Here is a 23,826-nt window from a genome sequence, read left to right on the forward strand (position 1 = left end):
TTAGGGTATTAAAGGCTCTTTTGCAGTCACCATTCCAAACGAAATCCGCATATTTCCTTAGGAGCTTGTGTAGAGGGGCTGCCTTGGTTGCAAAATGTGCAATAAATCTTATGTAGTAGCCCACATGGCCAAGAAATCCTCTCAATTGCTTGAGGTTTGTTGGTACTGCCAAGGCGGCAATCTTCTCAATCTTCGCTGGGTTTGTTGCAATCCCTTATGCAGAGACAATATAGCCCAAAAGAACTCCCGATGAGATGCCAAAGACACATTTTTCGGGGTTGAGAGAAATCCCATACTCTCGGCATCTGTTAAAACATTGCTCTAGGTGTCCTGAGTGCTCATGAATTAAAATATAGACATAGAAGTCATAAAGATACACCTCAATGAAATCATGCAAATGATTCTGGAAGGCAGCCATCATTACCCATTGGAAGGTGGCAGGAGCATTATAGAGCCCAAATGGCATCACTCTATAGGCATAGGTCTCCCATTCTGTGGTGAAGGTTGTTTTGGATCAGTCCTCTTCTATGATTTAGACTTGGTTATATCCGCTGAATCCATCCAAGAGGGAATAGAGCTCATGGCCTGCTATTGTGTCCAACAGTTGGTCTGTAAAAGGGATAGGGAAATGATCCTTCTTCGTCTTCAAGTTTAGCTTTCAAAAGTCCACACATTTTCGAAGTTTCCCATTCTTCTTGGGTACAACCACAATGGGCGAAACCCATTCACTGTTAGCCACGGGATAAATGAACTCGGCTTCAAGAAGTTTCAATAATTCAGCCTTCACCAGAGCAGAATAATTAGGATTCATATGCCTTTGTCTTTGCCTTACAGGTTTGGCATCAGACTCTAGGTCAATGTGATGTTGGCATACTGTGGGATCAATCCCCTTTAGGTCTTTGTATGACTAAGCAAACACGTCTAAGTTCTCCTTTAGTAGATCTCGCAGGACCACTAGTTCTTCTTCTAGAAGATTGAGACCTACTTTCAGGTGACGTTCAATACCGTCAGTATCCAAGAACGTTACTTGTCTTTCACCTTCCACTTCGTGGATAAATATCCCACGGATTGCTTCTGGATAGAGATCTGACTCTTTCAAGGGAGTAGTGTCCTCATCTGATGTTCCACTAGAACCAGTGTCCTCTTTCTGAACAGATGACTCATTTGTCTATTTAGATTGCTGGAAGGGTATCAGAGCTTTGTTTGCTTCTGTGTGAGTGGTGATCTCTTTTGGACTTAGGGATTCATCTTTAGAGGATGCGTCCAGGAATGTCACATAGCACGAACCTTCTAGAAGCCGTGGCTCTAATGGCTCTGGCTTCTATTGACAAGGGACATCATCATCATCTTTTCTCCAAAATGAATGGTCAGGGTGACAAGAGCCACTGGTGAACTTAATTTTTATGCCTTTGATCCATTGCTTATGCAGATTCTGCATACTTTGTGGTCCATTTGTTCAACCCAAATGGAACCATGGCCATTCCATCTAACACCCCGAGATCTTCGGCTCTGAGGTCTCTGTAGGGCTATCAACAAGATCTTCCGCTATTAGAGGAAATTCTTCATCTGCACTTTCATATCCTGCTTCATTTTTTTCTTCATCATTTTCATCCTCTTCCTCTGGAGGCTCTGTCTCTGCTTTTGTAGAGGCTCTATAGGAGAAGAACAGATCCTTCAACTTTGTGTTTGCTTCTGCTTCTGCTTCTATCTCTGGCTCTGTCTCTGTCTCACTGTCTCTGCGATGGACATGTAACAGGGAGAATAATACATCCATGCTTCTATCTCGCTGTCAAAGGTGATTTCAGAAGTTAATTCTAGTTGAGGCAGGAGGTATTCTCCCATGGACAAAGACTTTGCTTCCTTTGGTAGTTGGCTTACAATGCCCACTGTTAGGGATTGTGCCTTTGTTTTCTTGGGAAAGATCTGTTTAACAGCCTCTTCTTCTCTTGATGTACCATCTGTTACTTCGTTGGAGGAATCAGCTATGACTTCGATGGATGTGGATCCATTACCTTTTTGCGATCCATACAATTTCAACACCACTTTGTTGGGTCCGCTGCCTAGGGTTAGGGTTCCTTTGAACCAGTCTGTCCTGGCTCTCACTTCAAAAAGCCAAGGTCTTCCCAACAGTAGAGGGTATGAGGTCCCATAAGAATTTGGTTTGACCACCAAATATGTCAGCCAATAGTCTCTTCCTGCAAGGGTTGTTTTTACATATGGGAGGATGCCCAATGGTTTAATTCTGCTTTGGTCTGCCAATCTAATAAGCCACTGTGTAGGTTGAATCCCTTGCAACCCTAAGTCCTTCATTGTTACATCCGTCATTATGTTTACTGATGAGACTCCATCAATCAATGCATCTAAAATAAAGCATCCTTCAATCCATACACTAATATCTGGGGTTCCAGGCTCTAGGAAGGCGTTAGCCACATCTACTTCCTTTACAGGCTTCGGGGCCTTATTGGTCTTGGTCGCTGTTGAAGGAGCAATCCTTAGTCCACGTCTTCTTGTCAAGATGCTTTTGAATTTCTTTCGACAGCTAGGAGACAGCATCAGCAAACTGTCGGAATGTTAAGTTTGGTTTAAAAGTGTCTAGGTCTTTTACCAAGTCATGTTCTTTGATAGGATCCAAAGGCTTCTCCAATCTGCTAGGGAATGGGGCTACACCCATTTTCATATTTCCTTTTTCTTCTAGCAATGGTAGCATCAGAACTTCTTCTATTTCTGGAGGTGTTTCTGTATCATCTATCTCTTGGACCTCTAGTCCTATTTTTGGGACTGTCTCTGTGACTCTCTGTGGCACTGTAGTGCTCTGGTACTGCAGTGTTCTGTCCTGTACTGCTCTGTCCCTCTGTTGGCAGGTTGAACTTCACAATCTTGGCAGGGGAATTATTCTCTTTCTGGACAAATGGTTCCTTCTTCTTGGCACGCGTGATAATGACAACTTCCAACTCTGCCAAATTGAAGGTAGGCTTTTGTACCTTCTGTTAGCTATCAGTGGCATTGGCCTTGACAAGGGCTGGACTTGGACAGTCCTTTGCAATGTAGCCTTCTCCTTTGCATCAGCTGCATAAGGGCTTGTAATCCATAGATCGTCTAGGGTTTGGCCAATTCAAGGAGATATGACCGTTTTCTCCACACCTATAACATTCCATCTCTGATCTCTGACTATTGCCAGACTATCGTCCTTTGTAACTTTGAGAGGGAAACCTCCTTGGACCGAAATTAGGACCAAACTCCCTAGGCTTTGGTCCAATATCCTGTGTTGTCATTTTGGATTCTAGCAAGTTGAATCTTGTATTTTCATCTTTCTCTCTTCGTTCATGCATCTCTTTCAGAGAGAAAATATCTCTGTATGGTTCTTCCTCAAACAGTAGGAACAAAAGGTTCCAAGAATGGTTGGTTTTCGGGTGCATTCAGTGGCTAAATGTCCCGCTTGATGACACTTTCTGCACCATGTATTAGAATGCATCACATCTCTCCCAACTCCCGCAGGAGTGAATATATTGGCAGTATTCACCTTCAGCGTTTGTAGCTGCTCTGTAATCATATCCATAAGCTCTTTCTTGATACTTGCAATTGAGTTGGATAAGTAGTCCTTCAGATTTTCACCTCCTAAAGTACTTATAGTAGGGTTTTGTGAAGCTTCTGTAATTACTGCATACATTGGTTGGGTTGATCCAGAGGGTCCTTTGTTCTAGATCTGAATCAGAGCTCCTGTTGAGGCTTGGGATTGTTGATTCCAGTTGATTCCAGTTGATAGGGTTCCACTATTATTGAGTCGCCATTGGAGGAACTGTTTGAGGCCACTATTGTTGTGGTTGAACCATCATTTGAGGCACTGTTGTCTGTGGTGACCACACTGGATTAGGTGCATTATACTGTAGCACTGTTTGCATCTGGGGATAGGGGTAGGGAACTGTCCCTAGGACTGCATTTGGTTGGTATACCATTCCTGGCATGGGAGGAGGTAAGACTCCTCTTTCTAGAGTCATTGATAGCCTTGCTTCAACTTCATCATACAATCTTGCACCTTCCACTGCAGCTACAGATTGATTGGTCTTCTCAATTCCACAAACTTGCAAACTTCTGGTTGTAGGCCTCTGAGAAACACTCCTTTCTGGATACCTTCGACCAAATGATGGTTAGTCCATCTCATCAAGATGGATTCCATTCGCGAGACATAAGCTTCTACTCTTTCTCCAGAGGACTGACTTAGGTTCATGAACTTCTCCCGCATCCACTCTTCAAAACCTTCACGCTCGAATTTAGTGAGAAAGGCCAACTTCAGGTCGCCCCATGTGGCAAAAGTTCTTGCTGCTTGTCTCTCATACCGCTGAAATGCCGCACCTTTGAAAGTAGCAGGGAATATTGCTAACCAATTCTTAGGGGTTCTGGCATTGTTAGCCACACATGCTACCATAAACTCTGCTAGATGAAGATCAAGGTCTTCATTGTACTCTTCCTTAAAAATTGGCAATGGGACTACATTTTCTGGCATGTCATCAATATTTCCAGGATGAATCTAACTAGGAAGGTGACCTTGAGTCGCCATGGGGACTTCTGTAAAGAGTGCTTTTAGGGCATCAAAGGAGGCTTCTACTATGAGCTCGTTCTCAGCTTTGATTCTTTCCTTCTCTCTTCTCACGTACCTCTAGACTCATTCTAACGCTTGCCTCTTGATTGCGTCATTCATCAAGGGCTTGGCTCCAACCAGTTGTTCAATACTCAACAGAATAGAATCAGAGAGGGACTTTAGTCTTTGGGGGATTCTCTGGCCAACATATCTTCTACTTCCTTCTTTTCAACATCTCTGAATTCGGATTTCAAACCACTATAGAGGGGGAGATATTCCATTCTGAAAGTATCAAAACTCATTATTCTTAGGATCGTCGTTTGTGCAATCATTATAATAATGCCAGCTTTTGAGGGTTTCAACAGTGTATGTTGTGAAAAAAAACTCTGTCTACCAACTTCAAGTGGGTTGCTAATTGGACAAACAGGTACCAAGCATCCCACGTATCTTGTTGTTGAGCACCCACGAACAAATTCTAACTCTTTTCCTTCTTGTTTTCGTGAACCTCCACAAACCATGACTTCTGAAGCTTCTTCACGATCTCCCACTTGATGATGTCTAGAAACTTCTCAATGAATATCAAATATTCCATGGATAGTCATTCTCTCTGTTTCTACCCTTCAATTTGTTCCCAAACAATTTGCCACCAAGATGCAAGTTTCTGCTGCTTCAATAGGAAGAGGAAATAGTCCACCACATAGAGCTTGCATCATGATGGTAATATGTTTCCGCCATTGTGGGATGAAATTCTTGTGGAAAATGGCTTTGATAATGAGAATCTCCAACTCTTCAATGGAAGAATGAACTTTGCAAACATCCATTGAATTCTTCTCTCCTTGCCAATGCCATTTCCTTCATTTTCAGCCTCTTCTAATGCTTGTCGATGGCAAGTTTCCCCGGCTGTGGACCAAAAACATGGAGCCCCAAGAGGGACACCAAGGAAAAGGGGATTCTATTGCAAGAAAATCTATCTTGTAACATCAACAATATTTTATTTCATTCTTTTGATGACCAAAACAAAGAAGACATCAATTCTTCACGCAGCATCATAGCAGATATCTCCCACGGATTTGATAGAATCAACCATAATCTTCAACATCTTCATAGAATCCATCAATTGAACAATGAATATAAAAGAATACACCATTTTTGAATGGAAATAAATCACATAGTATTCATCTTCAATGTCTTCATAGTTTTCTCTTTCAATCTCTCATAGTAGATACATTGTTTTGATAGAATTGGCTATCTCTGGCTCTTTCTCTTAATAATACATCATCCTCTCACTAAAATACTCAATAGTGAATCTCAATAATCCTTCTTAGGTCGTGGATGCACCTCCCAAGAGGTATGCCTGTGTCGAAGAGGCACCAAAGCCACTACAATGTCTCTTCATAGCTCACTTTTGCCTTTGTCACTCCAGTCTTCTCTTCAGTCTTCAGCAACTGCTTCTTCCATTTGTTTTAGCTCTTTTGAACTTAGATTCATCCTTTCCAAAAGTTAGAAAACTTTTCCAAAGTCACACATGCATTCTATAGAACAGAACAGAGACAGAACAGAGACAGAGGCTCTACAGAAGATTTACAGAGGGTTATAGGTCATAAGAGAACAAAAAATCATCATAACTCATACTAAGACCATTCCAAACTATAAAAAACTATTCAATAAGCTTTCAAAAGATTTCAATCTTCATGAATCATCAATCCATGCTTCATATAGAAGAAAATCAGAACAAAACAGAAGCTATACAGAAGGTACCAAAACCAATGAGAACCTCAACAGAACCTATTAGAACATCACAGAGCTTCATATTTCCACTAAGAATCATCATGAACTTTCAAAAAATAATCAACATCATCCAAAACACTCTCAAACACTTCCATTAACAACCATACATCACTCTAAATCCATAAAAAATCAACCATTCAGACCTCAAAAACAATAAAAATTAGTCAAAAAATTTAGTCTTTTTTCACTCTCAATACAAAATCTACCCATAAATTTAATGTCATGATCCAAACACAATCTTTATTGGCATTCCATAAGCTTAAAGACATATTTCATAAACTGATCAACCACTTGCTTTACTGTAAATTGAGCCTTAGTTAGGATGAAATGGGCTGTTTTATTTAGCCGATCTACCACCACATAAATGCTATTCTACTCATATTTTGTTAGAGGCACCCCTGTTATGAAATCCATGCTAATATCAATCTACTTCCCATGAGGAATAGGTAGTGGTTGAAGCAAACCATCAAGTAGAAGCGTGGAATCCTTATTTTATTGATAGGAAGACAACTCATGATATACTCTTTAACATCTCTCCAAATACCCTTTTAATAAAAGCTCTTGTGGATATTATCGAGTGTTTTGAAAAAATCATGATGTCCCGCTAAAGGTAAAGAGTGCATCTCCTTGAAAAATGCGGTCTTTGAAAGATGAGTGAGGAGTCAAGAAAGCCCATCCTTTATACCATAAAACACCACTGTGCCATTTATAATTTGGATACTCTTCTCCTTTACCTTGTTTTAATTCCTTCATCATTGCAGATGCTTGCTCATCAATCAAATACTCTTCTTGAATGTCATAGATTCAACCCTTATGCACAGTTGAAATGGTAGAAATGGAACCTACCCACATTCTTGATAAGTCATCTACTACCATATTATCTTTTCTAGCCATATAGAATATCTCAAAGTCATATCCTTGAAGAGTAGCTAACCATCTTCATTGCTTAGGAGACAAATTTGGTTGTGAAATGAAGTATTTCAACACATGATGATTGTTTTTGACCTTGAAATGGCTATCATCGATGTAATGATGCCACTTTTTAATAGCATGCAATATTTCCATATCTCTTGCTCATAAAATGTAATTGACACTCTTTCTCATCAAGGTTTCAGCTTTTATAAGCTATATCTTCATGATCTTGACATAAAATAGCCCCAATTCCTCTTCCACTAGCATCCACACATATGATAAACTCCTTAGAGAAATTTGGGCATACAAGAATAGGCACTGAAATTAAAGGAGATTTTAGCTCATTGAAAATTTTATCGGCTATGGAGTCCCAAAAGAAAGCCTTTTTTAAAATCCTATCCATCGATGTGGAGTTGCCACATGAGCATAATTCTTCATGAACCTCCTGTAGAAGAACGATAACCCAAGGAATCCTCTCAAAGAGGTCACATTCATAGGATTAGGCCATTCTTTAACATATTTCACCTTGTTGGGATCCACTCTAATGTCTTGCCCTCCCATAATATGACCTAAGTATTCCACTTCATCTTCCATGAATAAACACTTTGTCATCTTGGCAAAGAGTGTGTCTTTGTAATATGTCAAAGACCTCTTGTACATGCTTCAAATGCTCATCATTGGATTTGCTATAGATAAGGATATCATTAAAGAAAATAATAACTATTTTAAACAAGAAGGGTTGCAATATTTTATTCATGAGGGCTTGAAAAGTAGCAAGCACATTGGAAAGACCAAATGGCATAACCAAGAAGTGCTATAGCCCCCTTTTAGTCCTAAAAGCTATTTTGAACTCATCTTCTTCATTCATTCGAATTTGATGATAACCTAAACGAAGATCTATTTTAGTAAAGACCTTTGTATCTTTAAGTTCATCCAAAAGATCATCAATTTCGGGAATGAAATACCTATTCTTGAATGTTGACTTATTCAAATCTCTATAATCAATGCACACATGGAATTATCCATCCTTCTTCTTAATTAAGAGCACGGGAGAGGAAAATGGTGATTGACTTGGTTGAATTAACCCATCGCACTAATTCTTTGACTTGTCACTCCATCTCTTTCCTCTCAAACTTGGACAAGCGGTAGGGAGGTTTATTGATGGGGTTTGTGTTAGAAAATAAGTCGATAGGATGGTCAATCTCTCACTTGGAGGTAAAGATAATGGTGGTTGAAATAAATCCTCCTATTCCTCCAATAGCTCTTCCAATCTTGGATCCCTTTTCTTTGTAGAAGAAGATGGTTGATTTGATGGTTGCTCTTCATTCACTTTCGCAAGAAAACGAGTGAAGATGCATGACTTGGCATTGATTTTCTTTCACAATTTCTTCATGGAGATTAGTTCTATATGTTTGTGGTCTATGCCTTTCAATTCTATGTGATATCCTTGTCAAGTAAATTTCATTTGGATTTGTTCCAAATCTAAAGTAAATTTTCCGAGGGTTTTCAGCCAATTTACAACTAATAACAATGTCAATAGGCTCCATATCCAAAGTGATCAAATTCACTTGTATTGTGCAAGAGTGTGATAGTTCAATTGAAATACATGGACAAACTTCTTTACTAGACTCATATGCACCATTCGAAACTTGTATCTCCAAGGATGATTCTATGTCAATGGGTTGCAAATTCAACTCGTTCAAAGATTTGGTATTGACGAAGCTATGAGTACTACCCTTATCCACTAAAATATGTGAAATCTTGCTATTAATGATACCTTTGAGTCTAAGTATACTTTCCTCTTTGCATCCCATCCATGCATCATGTGAAATAGTACACAAGGTAAAATAAGAATCATGGGTGCCATCAAGATCAACTAGAAACCCATCCATGGGATCATAGAATCCTTCATTAGTGGCATCCTCTCCTTCATAAATTTCTTTGACCATTGAATAAACATCAACATGCAATAAATTGCCCTCTTATTCCTCTTTTTCTTCAACTTCCACATCTTGAGTGATTACCATATTGATTTTAGAATTCTTGGCTTTGCACTTCAACTTATGATCTTGGGACCACTTCTCCCCATATTGGAAACATAATCCTTTGGCAAGCATTTTCCTAAGCTTATCGTGAGGAAAGAAGTTGCTATTGCAACTATTTTGGGGCAGTTTAGAAGCACTTTCAACCCTTGAAATTTTGCCTCTCAATCACATTTTTGAAAATTTGCCCTATTTTTTGTTGACATATCGAGCTCCACTCGTGATACGCCAGGGTGACCGTTGTGCATTTATGTCACCGACGTGTTAGTTGCAGACGCGGTTGGTACACCGCCCCTGAATAATAGCTACACGATAGCTATCCTTATCTACTCTAGTTTGTGGCTCAGTTAGTATGCCACCTTAGTTAGTTGAGTTTGGTTTGAGACCCATATATACAGGGTTCTTCTATTTCTTTGTAAGAGAGTTCATTTGGCTTCCACAACTAAGAAGAGGAAAACTGTTTTCAGCCTCCACCCTTGTGTGTATTCCCCCATTGTGCAAGCAAGAAAGCTACAAGTGAGACTCCTTCCTTCTCTCCCGCAATCTTGACATGGTATCAGAGCCTTGTTCGTGGTAAGGAGCTCAAGAAAGCAAGCCAAGCTCGCGGTGTTCTGGTAAGAGGAGCAGTGTTGCTTTCATTTTCTGTTTTGGGAGCAGATCTCTGCAGGTAGCACAGCCGGAAAGTGCAGGAGTGCATTGTCTCAGGTTGAGACGCCCTTCGCGGTGAAGCAAGAGGGCAGTATATGCTGCGGGATAGAGCTTTAGCTCTTGGCGACCCTGTTTTTTTGATTTGAGGCCATTTCGGGGCCTGTTTTGAAGGCGGAAGTTTTCTGCACGCACTCAGGAAAAGGCCCTGTTTTATGCTGTGCGACCACTGTTCTACAGGTCGGTGAAAAGTTACCACAGAGATTGCATCGTATGCTTGTGTGCAGAGACATTGGGAGTTACAGAATCATCCTTGGTTCCTGTTTATGCAAAATCGTCACTAGGATGTGACTGTGTGGTCAAATACCACTTTCCCCAGTTTTGCAGATTTGCCCTTGTGAGGGTGAAGCTGTGTTTTTTGCAGTGACAGAATTTTTTGCAGTATTCTGTAATGGCGTCTGATTCTCTTTCACAGATTGTAACTGAAAAGCTTGACAAGAACAACTTCCAAGCATGGAAGTTTAGAATGACGAATTTCCTTATGGGAAAAGGATATTGGGAATTTGTTGCAGGAAATGAAGAAGAACCAGTTCTTCCTGATGTTCCCAATCAACAGCAAATGCAGGCATTTAAAGCATGGCATGAGAGAGCCAGGAAAGTTATGTACTGGCTGTCTATCAGTATTTCAGACTCTATGATTGTGCATATTCAGGATGCAAGTACGCCAAAGGAGGCATGGGATACTCTGTCAAAAATGTATAGCACAAATACGCAAGCCAGGAAAATGCAGCTCAAGCAAGAGTTGCACAATGTGCAAAGAGAAAATATGAGCATCAACGACTACCATATGAAGGTGAAGAAGATTGCAGATGCACTTGCTTCCATTGGGTCACCAGTGGAAGATGATGATTTAGTTTCTGTGACCTTGAATGGTCTAGGAAAGGATTATGCACAGTTTCGGACATCCATTTCAGTTCGTGAAAGATTTCCTGATTTTGAGGAGTTGATTGCTCTTCTAATTTCTGAGGAACAGAGAAATGGTGGTGCATCTTCTTCAGGAGGAACTTCAAAAGAAGCTGTCTTCTACTCAAATGCTGGAAGAGGTAGAGGCAGAGGTAGAGGAGGCCGATTTGGAGGCCGTGGTAGAAATCAGAATATGCAGCAAACTCAAGAAAACCAGTCCTATGGAGGAGGACGTGGTAACTCTAGAGGCAGGGGGAGCCAAAGAGGTCGTGGTGGATGGCAAAGAGGACAAAATACAAACAGTAATGTTGAATGCTACTACTGTGGTAAAATGGGTCATATGGCTAAAGATTGCTATAAAAAGCAGAATGACATCATGAATGGAAAACTGCAACAAGGGAATTATGCATCTTCTAGTAGACAGGGTGATGACAGAAATGAGCATTTGTTCATGGTGCAGCACATGAACAATTCTGTGACAAGTGGAGAAGAAAGCAACGATGTATGGTATGTTGACTCAGGTGCATCAAACCATATGACAGGTCATGCAGAATGGATGGAGGATGCAAGGAAAATGGAAAAACCAGGATTTGTGGAGACTGGTGATGATACTGCACATCCTATTGTGCAGATAGGAAAAATTCCCTTGTCTATGCAGGATGGGAAAAAGAAATACCTATCCGATGTATTTCATGTCCCGAATATCACCAAGAATCTGGTTTCTGTTGGTCAAATGGTTGAGCAGGGCTTGCAGGTCAGATTTAATCCTCATGGATGCTTTGTTGAGGATATGAAAAATAAAGGTCGCTTGATAGCAAAAGGAAAGAAGAAGGGCAGAATGTTTACATTGGATGCAGACATGCCTGAATTGAGTGCAGCAATGTTTGCACATGGGACCGGTGTAGTTGCAGATATTGATATCTGGCATAAACGCATTGGTCATGTTAATGTACAGCGACTTAAATCAATGCAGGCCCAAAATATTGTTGCAGGATTGCCTAAGTTCAAGGTTGCAGAAATGCATAAGGTATGTGAAGCCTGTCAGTTAGGAAAACAGGCAAGGAAACCATTTCCTAGACATGTTCAAGAGAGTGAGAAGCCATTGGAATTAATCCACTCTGATGTGTGGACTACTAAAGCTGCATCTCTTGGAGGTTGTCATTATTTTGTCAGTTTTATTGATGACTATAGCAGAAAAGTTTGGGTGTATTTTATGAAAAAGAAAAGTGAAGTTTTTGGGCATTTCAAAACTCTTAAAGCTATGGTTGAAAAAGAAACAGGTCTGCAGATAAAATGCCTAAGGTCAGATGGAGGGGGAGAGTACCTCTCAAATGAGTTTGCAAGGTTCTTGCAGGAGCATGGCATAAAGCAGCAATATTCATGCAGTCATACCCCACAGCAAAATGGAATTGCAGAAAGAAAAAACAGACATATTGGAGAGGTGTCTCGTGCCATGCTCAATGAAAAAGACCTGCCAGATTTTTATTGGGCTGAAGCAGTTGCTACAGCAGTCTACATAATGAACAGGACTCCCACTGCAGCAATACATGGAATGACTCCAGAGGAGAGGTATACTGGTAGGAAACCAGATATTTCTCATTTGAAAATTTTTGGTTGCATTGCCTATGTACATGTGCCAGATGAGTTGAGATCCAAGTTGGATCCAAAAGCTGAGAAGTGCATCTTTATTGGTTACTCTCTGCAGCAAAAAGGGTATAGATACTATAACCCTTCTACTCGTAAGTTTACAGTGAGCAGAGATGTTGTTTTTGATGAGATGAGTAGCTGGTATAAACCAGTAAATGTGATTGATGATGTAGATGCACAAAATGGTAATGCTGCACAGAATTCACAGCAGCAGTCACAAAATATTAGTGGACCTGGAGCGTCCTCTAGCAGTGGTTCACATTCTTCGCCATGGACAGGCAGATTGAGATCAGGAGAATCTTCTCAAAGTAATATAGATAGTGGTATGCAGGTATCACGAAAAGGAAAAGAGAAGGTTGATCAGCCCATGTTTGATGTGAATGCAGGTCACTCTTATGTGGATGGAGAATCCAGTGGCTCAGAACAGAGCATTGATGATGAGTTGGGTATTCCTTCTATTGTTACACCTGGAGTAAGGAAGACTAGGGATGTTTTGAGAGCACCTGGGAGTGAACCCACTTTGCGCAGGTCTACCAGAGTTAGGTATCCTGTGGATAGGCTGAAATATGATGGATTTACAGCCATTCACTATGCATATATGGTCAAGGTGATACAGGAACCAGAACCCACTTCTTTTGAGCAAGCCATGGGAAAAGAAAAATGGGAGAAAGCCATGGATGAAGAAATGGATGCCTTGGAAGCAAACACTACATGGGAATTGGTACCTTTGCCTAAAGGTAAGAATGCAATTGGCTGTAAGTGGGTTTATAAGGTGAAGCACAATGCTGATGGTTCTGTGAACAGATACAAGGCAATATTAGTAGTCAAGGGGTATGCACAAACATATGGCATTGACTATGAAGAAACATTCAGTCCAGTTGCAAGGATGGCAACCATAAGAGCAGTCATTGCTATGGCTGCATCAAAGGGATGGTCTTTACATCAGATGGATGTAAAGAATGCCTTCTTGCATGGTGATTTGCAAGAAGAGGTCTATATGGAGCAGCCACCAGGTTATGTGCATGCTGTTCATCCTGAGTTTGTTTGCAGGTTGAAGAAAGCCTTGTATGGCTTGAAGCAAGCACCTAGAGCATGGTCTGACAAGATAGGACAGTATCTTGTCACTATTGGCTTTCAGATTTCCAAGGCAGATTTCTCACTTTATGTGAGAAAAACAGAGAAAGGTATTATGCTACTTGCCATTTATATTGATGATTTGATTATGACAGGTGACAGTGATGAAGATATCCTTCATGTGAAAATGCTATTGAAGCAGAAGTTTGAGATGAAGGATTTGGGAGAGCTGCGTTATTTCTTGGGCATTGAGGTGATTAGATCACCAAGTGGGATACAGCTCTTGCAGAGGCAGTATGGATTGGACATGCTGTCCAAATATGGGATGACAGGCTGTAAGCCTATTTCAGTTCCTTTGGAGCAGAATGTGAAGCTGAGCGCAGATGCAGGTGAGCTTCTGGAAGACCCTACTATGTACAGACGCATAGTAGGAAGCTTGATTTATATGACTATTACCAGGCCGGATTTGAGCTATGCTGTTGGATTGGTAAGTCAGTTTATGCAGGCTCCAAGGAAACCACATTTGGATGCGGCTAGACGCATACTCAGGTATGTGAAGTCCACATTGCAGTATGGACTATTTTATGAGACTGGGGTTCAGATACAGTTGCATGGATACACTGATGATGATTGGGCTGGTAGTATTTCTGATAGACGATCTACTAGTGGATATGTGTTCTCTTTTGGGAGTGCTGCAGTCACTTGGAGCAGCAAGAAACAGCCTACAGTTGCCTTGTCGAGCACAGAGGCTGAGTACAGGGGTGCAGCAATGGCTGCATGTGAGGTAGCTTGGTTGCATAAGCTACTTTATGATATGCATCAGTCTACAGATGGGCCAGTTGTCATTTATTGTGACAACATGAGTAGTATACACTTGGCAAATAACCCAGTCTATCATGCTAGAACAAAGCACATTGAGGTGCATTATCACTATGTGCGAGAGAGGGTTTTACTAGGTCTTATTGATCTAGTTTATGTCAGCACAGAGGATCAGGTAGCTGACATATTCACGAAGGCATTGGGCGCAGAGAAGCTGCGCAAGTTCAGAGACCTGCTTGGTGTGCAGGAATTGGGATTGAGCTCGAGGGGGAATGTTGACATATCGAGCTCCACTCGTGATACGCCAGGGTGACCGTTGTGCATTTATGTCACCGACGTGTTAGTTGCAGACGCGGTTGGTACACCGCCCCTGAATAATAGCTACACGATAGCTATCCTTATCTACTCTAGTTTGTGGCTCAGTTAGTATGCCACCTTAGTTAGTTGAGTTTGGTTTGAGACCCATATATACAGGGTTCTTCTATTTCTTTGTAAGAGAGTTCATTTGGCTTCCACAACTAAGAAGAGGAAAACTGTTTTCAGCCTCCACCCTTGTGTGTATTCCCCCATTGTGCAAGCAAGAAAGCTACAAGTGAGACTCCTTCCTTCTCTCCCACAATCTTGACATTTTTGTGCATAATTTCCACCATGTTTAGATACATAAACAATAGGGAAAGATGGTACTTTGCTATTATAATTATTATGACTATTATAACCCCTATTTTCTTTCTTAAAAGTGTCTCTTCATTGGCTAAGAACTTGACCATATTTTGTAGGTTGATTGGAAAAGTTATTGCCCAAAATCCTTTGCTAGAAATTTATTGCATCTCTTTTGTACTTCAAAGAATATCTTTTAACCAATTGTATGGCCTCATTCAAAGTTTTTGGTTATTGAGCTCCCACTTCTAATGATAGGGCAGGGTAAAGACCAAAAATATATTTATTCACCTTAGCAAAATTTGAAATGCCTTCAACGTACATGGAGAGATTTACGTAGGTGTTGGAGTAATCTCTAAGGACATCCCTCTTTGAGTATATGCATATTTCTGAAGCCTTTCTTTTTCCAAAGGGAAAATAAAAACATCAATCATTACTTGTTTGAACTCCTCCCAAGTGAGAAAGTCTTGCCCAATCTTGTGCATGTATCGCCCACTAAGTATGGGCATAACCTTCAAGATAAAAAGCTGCAAAATAAATCTTGTCCTTTTCACTTCGAGGATAAAGGGTGAAGTATAATTCAAGCTTATTAATCCATTTCTCCCATTCCGAAGGTGAAGCATTATCCCCTTTGAAATTAGTAATATTGATATTTTCCTTATACTCATTTTGATTGTAAGATGGTTGCCCATAAGAATGTTGCTTCCATGAATCTTTGTTCCAAGAGTGTTACCTAAAAGTAGGTAGCCCAAAACCATAAGATGAGAGTGGACCATTTGAAACATGCTATTTATTTGAGAGATCATGGACTGATCTTCTCCCATTGATCTTCTTCCATCATTTATTCCACCTTGATGAACTTGATTGTCAACTGTATTTCCTTTTTGCACATTAGAGGGATGCTGGTAAAAAGACTTGTAGAAGGGGTCACATCCATGATAATCATTATCCTATCGATTGTTATCTTGTTCCTCTTCATGTTTAAAATCATCTTTTGGGCAGCTGAATTGAGGCCTTGTGGTATGAAGCCATGAATTTGTGAAGAGTGGTGGTTGCCTCAACCTTGATAGTTCTCCTCTTTCAAAACTATGCATAAGTGGCTGAGAAATTCCTTTGTTTGGATGGGATAAACTTTCAATGAGAGGGATTGCATGTGCATATTCAATAGTTTGAGGTTTCCTTTGTGGCTTGCCACCAATTTCTTTTATGGCTAAAATGAGTTCTTGGAATATAGGCTTATTACTTTGCTCTACAGATAAATGATACCTTATTTACTTGTGCCATCCCTTGCAACAACAAAGCTTGATTCATATATATATTAATCCTTCATTAAATTTCTTCAAATCCTTGGAAAGACCTTCATTCATATGTCCCAACTCTTTAGACAATAATAAGCAATCATTCATCACATGTACTTCATGTGTGTCCTCCCTTTCTTGTGTGTGCTGTAAGCAACTCCAATACTTAAGTCTTCATCTATTTGCTCAAAATTATTGGATTTGTTTGTGTAATTTTGATACTCTTGGAAGTTTCTGACACCCTCATTTGATGCTTTTGTAATAGAGTCTTTCTTCTTATTCTTGGCCATTAGAAAACAATACTGTAATAGTAGACAAATTGTCAATAAATCCCTTATTTCCTTCAAAATATAGCTCCAATCCCAATTATTAATAGCTCAATTGAAATCTTATTATATGGAATATAGTATATTTGAAAAGATTTCAACTTAGGTTAAAGACTTTAGGTGAAACAAAGATAAATAGTGTCACCGTGTATGCTGTCTAAGTGTCATCTCTTAGTACCTAATGTTAGTAAATCAACAATAACTTGAGCTCCCAATATCGGATCGAATTTTTTTATATTCAAATTGAAGCTTAGGATCCCTTCTTCAAAAGGAGCTATCAAGTTCCCAATAGGGATTATTACAAAATTTTCTGTAATAAGATCTTCAGTGTTGAATAGAAGTTTATTGCACCCTGTGTTGAGATATTGAGCTCCACTCGTGATATGGCAGGGTGACCATTGTGCATTTATGTCACTGACTTGTCAGTTACAGATGCGGTTGGTACACCGCCCATGAATAATAGCTAGATGACAGCTATCCTTATCTACTTTAGTTCGTGGCTCAATTAGCATGCCACCTTAGTTAGTTGAGTTTGGTTTGAGACCCATATATAGGGTTCTTCTATTTCTATGTACTTGAGTTCTTTTGGCTTACAAAAACTAAGAAGAGGAAAACTGTTTTCAGCCTCCACCTGTGTATGTATTCCCCCATTGTGCAAGCAAGAAAGCTACAAGTGAGACTCCTTCCTTCTCTCCCACAATCTTGACACCCTGTCCACAACCCCACAACATGTAAGTGTGATGTTTGACCCTGTGGGAGTTCCTTGTGTGAAAGTAACCATTGTAAAACCCTATACCAACCTAAAGGGAGTTGAGGGACACTTGGTAGGGCTCAAGAATGACCTATAAATTGGTAAGTACCTGTTGTATAGACTTGTGAAACTGTGACCACCTGTAGGTATCCAAAGAATAAGATATGCCCTGCACCTCTTCCAATATTGTACCAATGGAACTTCAACCATGTGTAGCTCTTTTAAATAGGGCTAATCACTACTATGCTACTATCAAACTCTGACAATGGGCATGTACCTACACTTCAACTTAAAAATTACATGGTCTCTGAGATTTGAGGGGGGTATGCAAAGTTCCTCCTCAAGCCGGGTTGTGCACCCCTTCAGGGTCATAATCGGGAAGGAAGGGTCACCTCATTATTATATTTTTGACTCTCTTAGCATCCAGTTTTCCTCATGGGAATCAATATTGCAAGTACATTCTAACGACTAATCAAACAAGGATGCTATGCATTGGTTGAAAAAGCATTTTGGATTCTTCAATGAAATACAAGTGGGTATTAGGAAATGACTGAATTGAAAGGGCTAAGGATAAGGCATTGCCCTTTTGAAGTGACTCATTACTTTTTACAAATATCCCACTTACCATTTTCATCATTATTTCAATCCTATAGCATCAATGTTCAATCATCAAATCAAATTCCAACTTAGATAGGAAGTGAATGACACTTATGCAATTAATTTGGAATCAATTTATGAATGGGAAGGAAAGAGAATTCATAAAGCAATCACAATCAGACCTAGGTTGAATTCTATAAGCTTGTCAATGGTGATTTAGTAGGATCTATTCCACTCACTCTCTTTATCAAAACAATAGGACTAGTTCAAAAATTGGATAAAAAGAGAGATTCAACTAAAAGCAATATAATTACCTCTTAATATTGATGAAGAGTAGTAGATTATCACAACCAATCAATACTCAATACGATCCATTATCAATGGATCAAGATTGAATAACACAAAGCCAACTTCAAGAAGAATGTGTCCCATGATGATTGCTTCCATGTAACTTCAGCTCCCAATCATGAAGATTGCTCCAATGCATCAAGAGAATCCAATACTTGAGTAGAAGTCCATGATGATTTCTTGAAAAAGATCCTTTGAGCCTTGAAGAATCCAAATTATTGATAAAATCAAGAATTTCAAGAATTTTCAGACATTGCCATGCTCAAGGGGCTGAAAATGCCTTCAATCTTGATGGAATAATTCATTGTAAGCCAATCCTTGATAGAATAACCTCAATCTAACCTTCCCTAAGTTGTAGAAAATAAGAGCCCTATGGATTGAAGCCTCAAGAAAATAAAATTTGATGAAAATTGATGGATGCCTTGTTTTGACCCAATTTGAGATGGAGAAAATGCTTCCAACCTTGCTTTAAAGCTTCAATGTATGCCAAATGCCAATGGTTGTAGATGCTTGCCTTTCAATTCTTGAAGCTAAAAGGCACCAAGATTGACTCAAAACTTCAAGAAATCTTTGAATTTTTCATGTTTTCTATGTTTAGCCATGGCTAGGATTATGATGAGATCTCCAAGGTTGAAGGAGAGTGAAAGATCAAGTAATAGATGGTTAGTACTTCATGTCAGGGCTGCATTTGATCCAGCAAGAGAGAGCATAGCTTGAAGATGAAGTTGTGGACTGATTCAAGGGGACATGAGCATGCTAAAAACTAGTGCAAACTATCTTGGAGCCTCCTCCTACATCACGTGTTGAAAAATGGCTGAAGATAAGGTATATAGGTAGTCTACCAATTGCTTAAGACATCAGCAAATCATCCTTTGTAGGTAGCATGAGAACTGATGGCCATGGAAAGAGATATGAGAAGAAAACTCCATGAAAGCTCTCACAAGGAAGCTTGCAAAGAGGAAAGAGAAGCCTGCTTCAAAAAGTAACTACAAATTAACTCTTCCAAACCTTGTTAAGACTCAAGTTAAGTCCAAGATCCTTCAAAATGGCCCCAAATTGACCACGAGCCACTGAAATAACCTTGAATTTGCCATTATACCTTCCGGCATTTTTCAAGATCCTCAAATTTAGTCCTAACTTACTCCAGAGAACCTTAACTACTCATGGTCTTAATCGTGTCAAGTCTTATGACTAATTCTTTGTTGAGTGTTGAAATGACCTATTTTTTGGCTGGTTTTTGTTGTTTTTGAGAGCTGAATGGTTGATTTTATGAGATGATTGATTGGTTTGGAAGTGGTTTGAGAGTGTTTTGGATAGGTTGGAATGGTTTTATTAAGCTCATGATGTTTATTAGTAGAGATGTGAAGTTCTGATGATGTTCTGATATGTTCTGATTGGTCCTGATTGGTTATGTTGAGCTTCTGTTTTGTTCTGTTTTCTCTCTGAAAGGAGGGATGGAGTATTGATTGATAGGGTTTGAGATTGTTTGAAATCTTATTGAGTGATTTTTGATGGTTTGGAATGGTTTTGGTATGAATTATGTGGTTTTGATGCTTTCTGTTGACCTTCTGTAACTCTCTGATGAGCTTCTGTAGACCTTCTGTATGCTTTTGTATGTGTTCTAATGGATGAGAGTGTAGCTTGGGAAAGTTTTCTAACCTTTGAAAGAGGTGAATACAAGTGCAAAAGAGCTAAAAGAAGTGAAAGAAGTAGCTGCTGAAGACTCAAGTAAAGACTGGAGTGAAGTGACAGTGGTGAGCTACGAAAGGACACTGTAGTGGCTCTGGTGCCTCTTCATATCAGACATACCTCTTGGGAGGGGTATCCACGACCTAAGAAGGATTATTGTGAGTGATTATGAGAGATTGTAGTGAGGATATGATGTACTATTGATGGAGAGAGAGAGAGTCAGAGATAGCCAAATCTATGAAAATAGAGTGATTGTATATGAGAGATTGAGAGAGAAGACTATGAAGATATTGAAGATGAATACTATGTGATGTATTTCCATTCAAAGATGGTGTATTCCTTTGCTTTCTTTGTTATATTGATGGATTTTGTGAAGATATTGAAGAATATGGTTGATTCTATCAAATCCGCGGGAGACCTACATGATGCTGCATGAAGATTTGTTGTGCATGGTGTTCTTTTCTTCATTGTGATCATATAAAACCTAATAAAAAAGCTTGTTGATGTTACAAAATAGATTTTCTTGCAAGATAATTCCCTTTTCCTTGGTTTTCCTCTTGGGGCTCCATGTTTTTGGTGCGCAGCCGGGGAAACTTGCCATCAACAAGCACCAGAAGAGGCTGAAAATAAAGGAAATGGCATTGCCAAGATCAAGAGGAGAATTCAATGGATGTTTGTAAAGTTCCTTCTTCCACTGAAGAGTTGGAATTTCTCATAACCAAAGCCACTTTCCACAAGTAGTTCATCCCACAATGGCGGAAACACATCACCATCATGATGCATGCTCTATGTGGTGGACAGTTTCCTCTTCCTGTTGAAGCAGCAGCAACTTGCATCTTGGTGGCAAGCTGTTTGGGGACAAACTGAAGAGCAGAAACAGAGAGAATGACCATACATGGAAGATTTGGCATTCATTGAGAAGTTTCCAGACATCGTCAAGTGGGAGATTGTGAAGAAGCTTCAGGAGTCTTGGTCTGTGGAGGTTCACAAAGACAAGAAGGAAAAGAGTTGGAATTTGTTTGTGGATGCTCAACAGCAAGATACGTGGGATGCTTGGTGTTCTGATAATCTTCTGTTTGTTCAATTAGAAACCCACTGGAAGTTGGTAGACAGAGTGTTCTTTACAACATGCACTGTTGAAACCATCAGAAGCTGGCATTACTATGATGATGGCACCACCACAATGCTTAGACGTATGCATTTTGACACCTTCAGAACCGAATACCTTCCTATGTGCAATGGCATGAAAGCAAAATTCAGAGACGTTGAAAAGGAAGAAGTAGAAGAAATGTTGGCAATAGAGTCCTCCAGAGACTGAAGCCTTCTGTTAACCCTCTGTGGAGCACTAACAACATGAAAGAGGGTTTGCTCGCATAATTTACAGCACATACACGAATACAAAGAAAGCAATCCATTGACAAACAAGTTCAAGAAAATTCCTTAACTTATCTTCACATTAATCTTTTTCTCCCACCCATACAAGAGAAATTATGTAACCCTTAGGGTTTCTGCAGTAGCCTGATTTTTGAGTTGGAGCAGATGATAGGTGTAGCTATTTGGAGTGATACTTGGTGGGGAATTAGCTTATAACTAGGGCTTCAAAAGCCCCATATGTATAGGAGGAATGGTGGGATGTAGTAGTGATGTCAGTTATACGAATAGGGATATGGCTCATTTATGATATCGATGATGAATTCCTATAATGTCAACCTATAGAGAGGTTAATGTTGAGATGTAACATGATGAATCATTGTGCCTTGACTTGTAGAACAGATCTCTAGAAGAAATCAAGGAAAGTTACGGCCTGTAATGAAAGATTTGAAAGCTCCAAGTGTTGTAGGTCCAATTTGGCTATGGCTGCCAAACAAGGCAAGTGAATATTGGGTTGAGAAGTGAGGTCATGGGCTGACAGTGAGCTGGACTGAGTTTGAAAGGAACCAAGAGAGGCTAGAGAGGTAGTGCCATGCCCGAATGGGCTCTGATACCATGTAAAAACATGGATCTAGAACATGGCTTGAGGCAAAAGCTATGGAGGTTGGAAGAGAAAGAGTGTGTTCATGAAGACACTGACATTACTGACCGTTACACAAGCGAATTAGGTTCCAAGATGGAAGCTTGGACTCATAAACACAATCTTGTATATAGACTAACAATGACATAGAGACTTTATTGAAGGAAAAAAGTACTATGACATTTCATTAGAAAAGAGAGCAAGTACAATGCTTTATAGAAAACTGGATGGTTGCACTTCTCCTATTGTGCTTATGGGATTCTAGTCTTGAGCCCTCATTGCTCCTTCCAAAGAGGCTGAAGTAGGTGTGATTGCAAACATCTCAACATGTCCAAGTGAGACTTCATAGGATTCTGCATGATTTGGCCAATTAGTTTCTTGCTTCAACCCATACAATGCTTTCTTCAATCTACACACACATGTAGGAAAATATGGATGTACATAGCCCTCGAGCTGATCCATGTATACTTCCTCAACCATATCACCATTGATAAAAGCACTCTTCACATCCATTCGATACATATTCCATCCTTTAGATGCTGTAATCATTGTTCTCGCGGTTGCCATTTTAGCAATGGGGCTAAATGTCTCTCATAATCAAGATCATATTGTTATGCATGCCCTTTTGCCACAAGTCTTGCCTTGTATCTTTCCAATGTGCCATCTGATTTGCACTTCACTTTGTATACCCATTTGCAACCAATAGGCATTTTTCCTTCAGGCAAATCAACCAAATCCCAAGTTTCATTTTCAACCAATGTTGAATATTCCTCATCCATTACCTTACACCAATGATCATCCAAAATAGCTTCAGAAAACTTTGTGGGTTCCTTGAAGCTAGTGTCTTTTGCCATATATGCATAGTGCCTCACTATGTAGCCATTGTATGTAAGCCTATCCATAGGCTTCCTAGCTCTTTTGGATCTCCTCAACAAAGGTGCAGTATGAGACTCTCCTCTCTCATGAGGTGGTATGTATCTATGTCTCACACCAGGAGTCACAACTGATGGAATACCAAACTCTTATCCAAGATGTCAGTGCCAGGTGAATCATAACCAAAGTGAGTGGCCCTGTAACATCATCAAGTTTGCCTTTGCCTTTATCTACATTCCTCCCCCTCACTGAGATACCCATGTTAGTGGACAAAGATGCTGAAGTCCTCAATCTACCTGTCCAAGGAGTGGCTCTGTAACATCATCAAGTTTTCCTTTGCCTTTATCTGCATTTCTCCCCCTCACTGACATACCCATGTCAGTGGAGAAAGATGTTGAAGTCCTCAATCTACCTGTCCAAGGAGGACTAATTGATGTAGTAGTATCTTTAGAAGGCCTAGAAATTTTTGCACTCTCATTTGTATATGCATGTACATAAGTCTCCAGACAAGTATCATCATCATTCATCAAGATGGTTTTCTTCTCATGCCATAATTTCAGCTCATCAAATACTACATCTCTTGAGACCAATCTCTCATGAGTAGAAGGATTGTACCATTTGTACGCTTTCATATCTTGTGCAGACCCAATAAAGATGGCCTTTTATGCCTTTGGATAAAGCTTCTTCCTCTTCTGTACATATGCCAAACATCCAAAGACCTTAAGATGACTAATGTCAGGCTTTATCCCATAAAGCCTCTCATGAGGAGTCACCTCATGTATATCCCTACTATTGGTGTATGATTCATGA

This window comes from Lygodium microphyllum, chromosome 15 (assembly GCF_053477565.2).
Source record: "Lygodium microphyllum isolate KBCC chromosome 15, Lygodium_microphyllum_v1.1.10, whole genome shotgun sequence".
Lineage (NCBI taxonomy): Eukaryota > Viridiplantae > Streptophyta > Polypodiopsida > Schizaeales > Lygodiaceae > Lygodium > Lygodium microphyllum.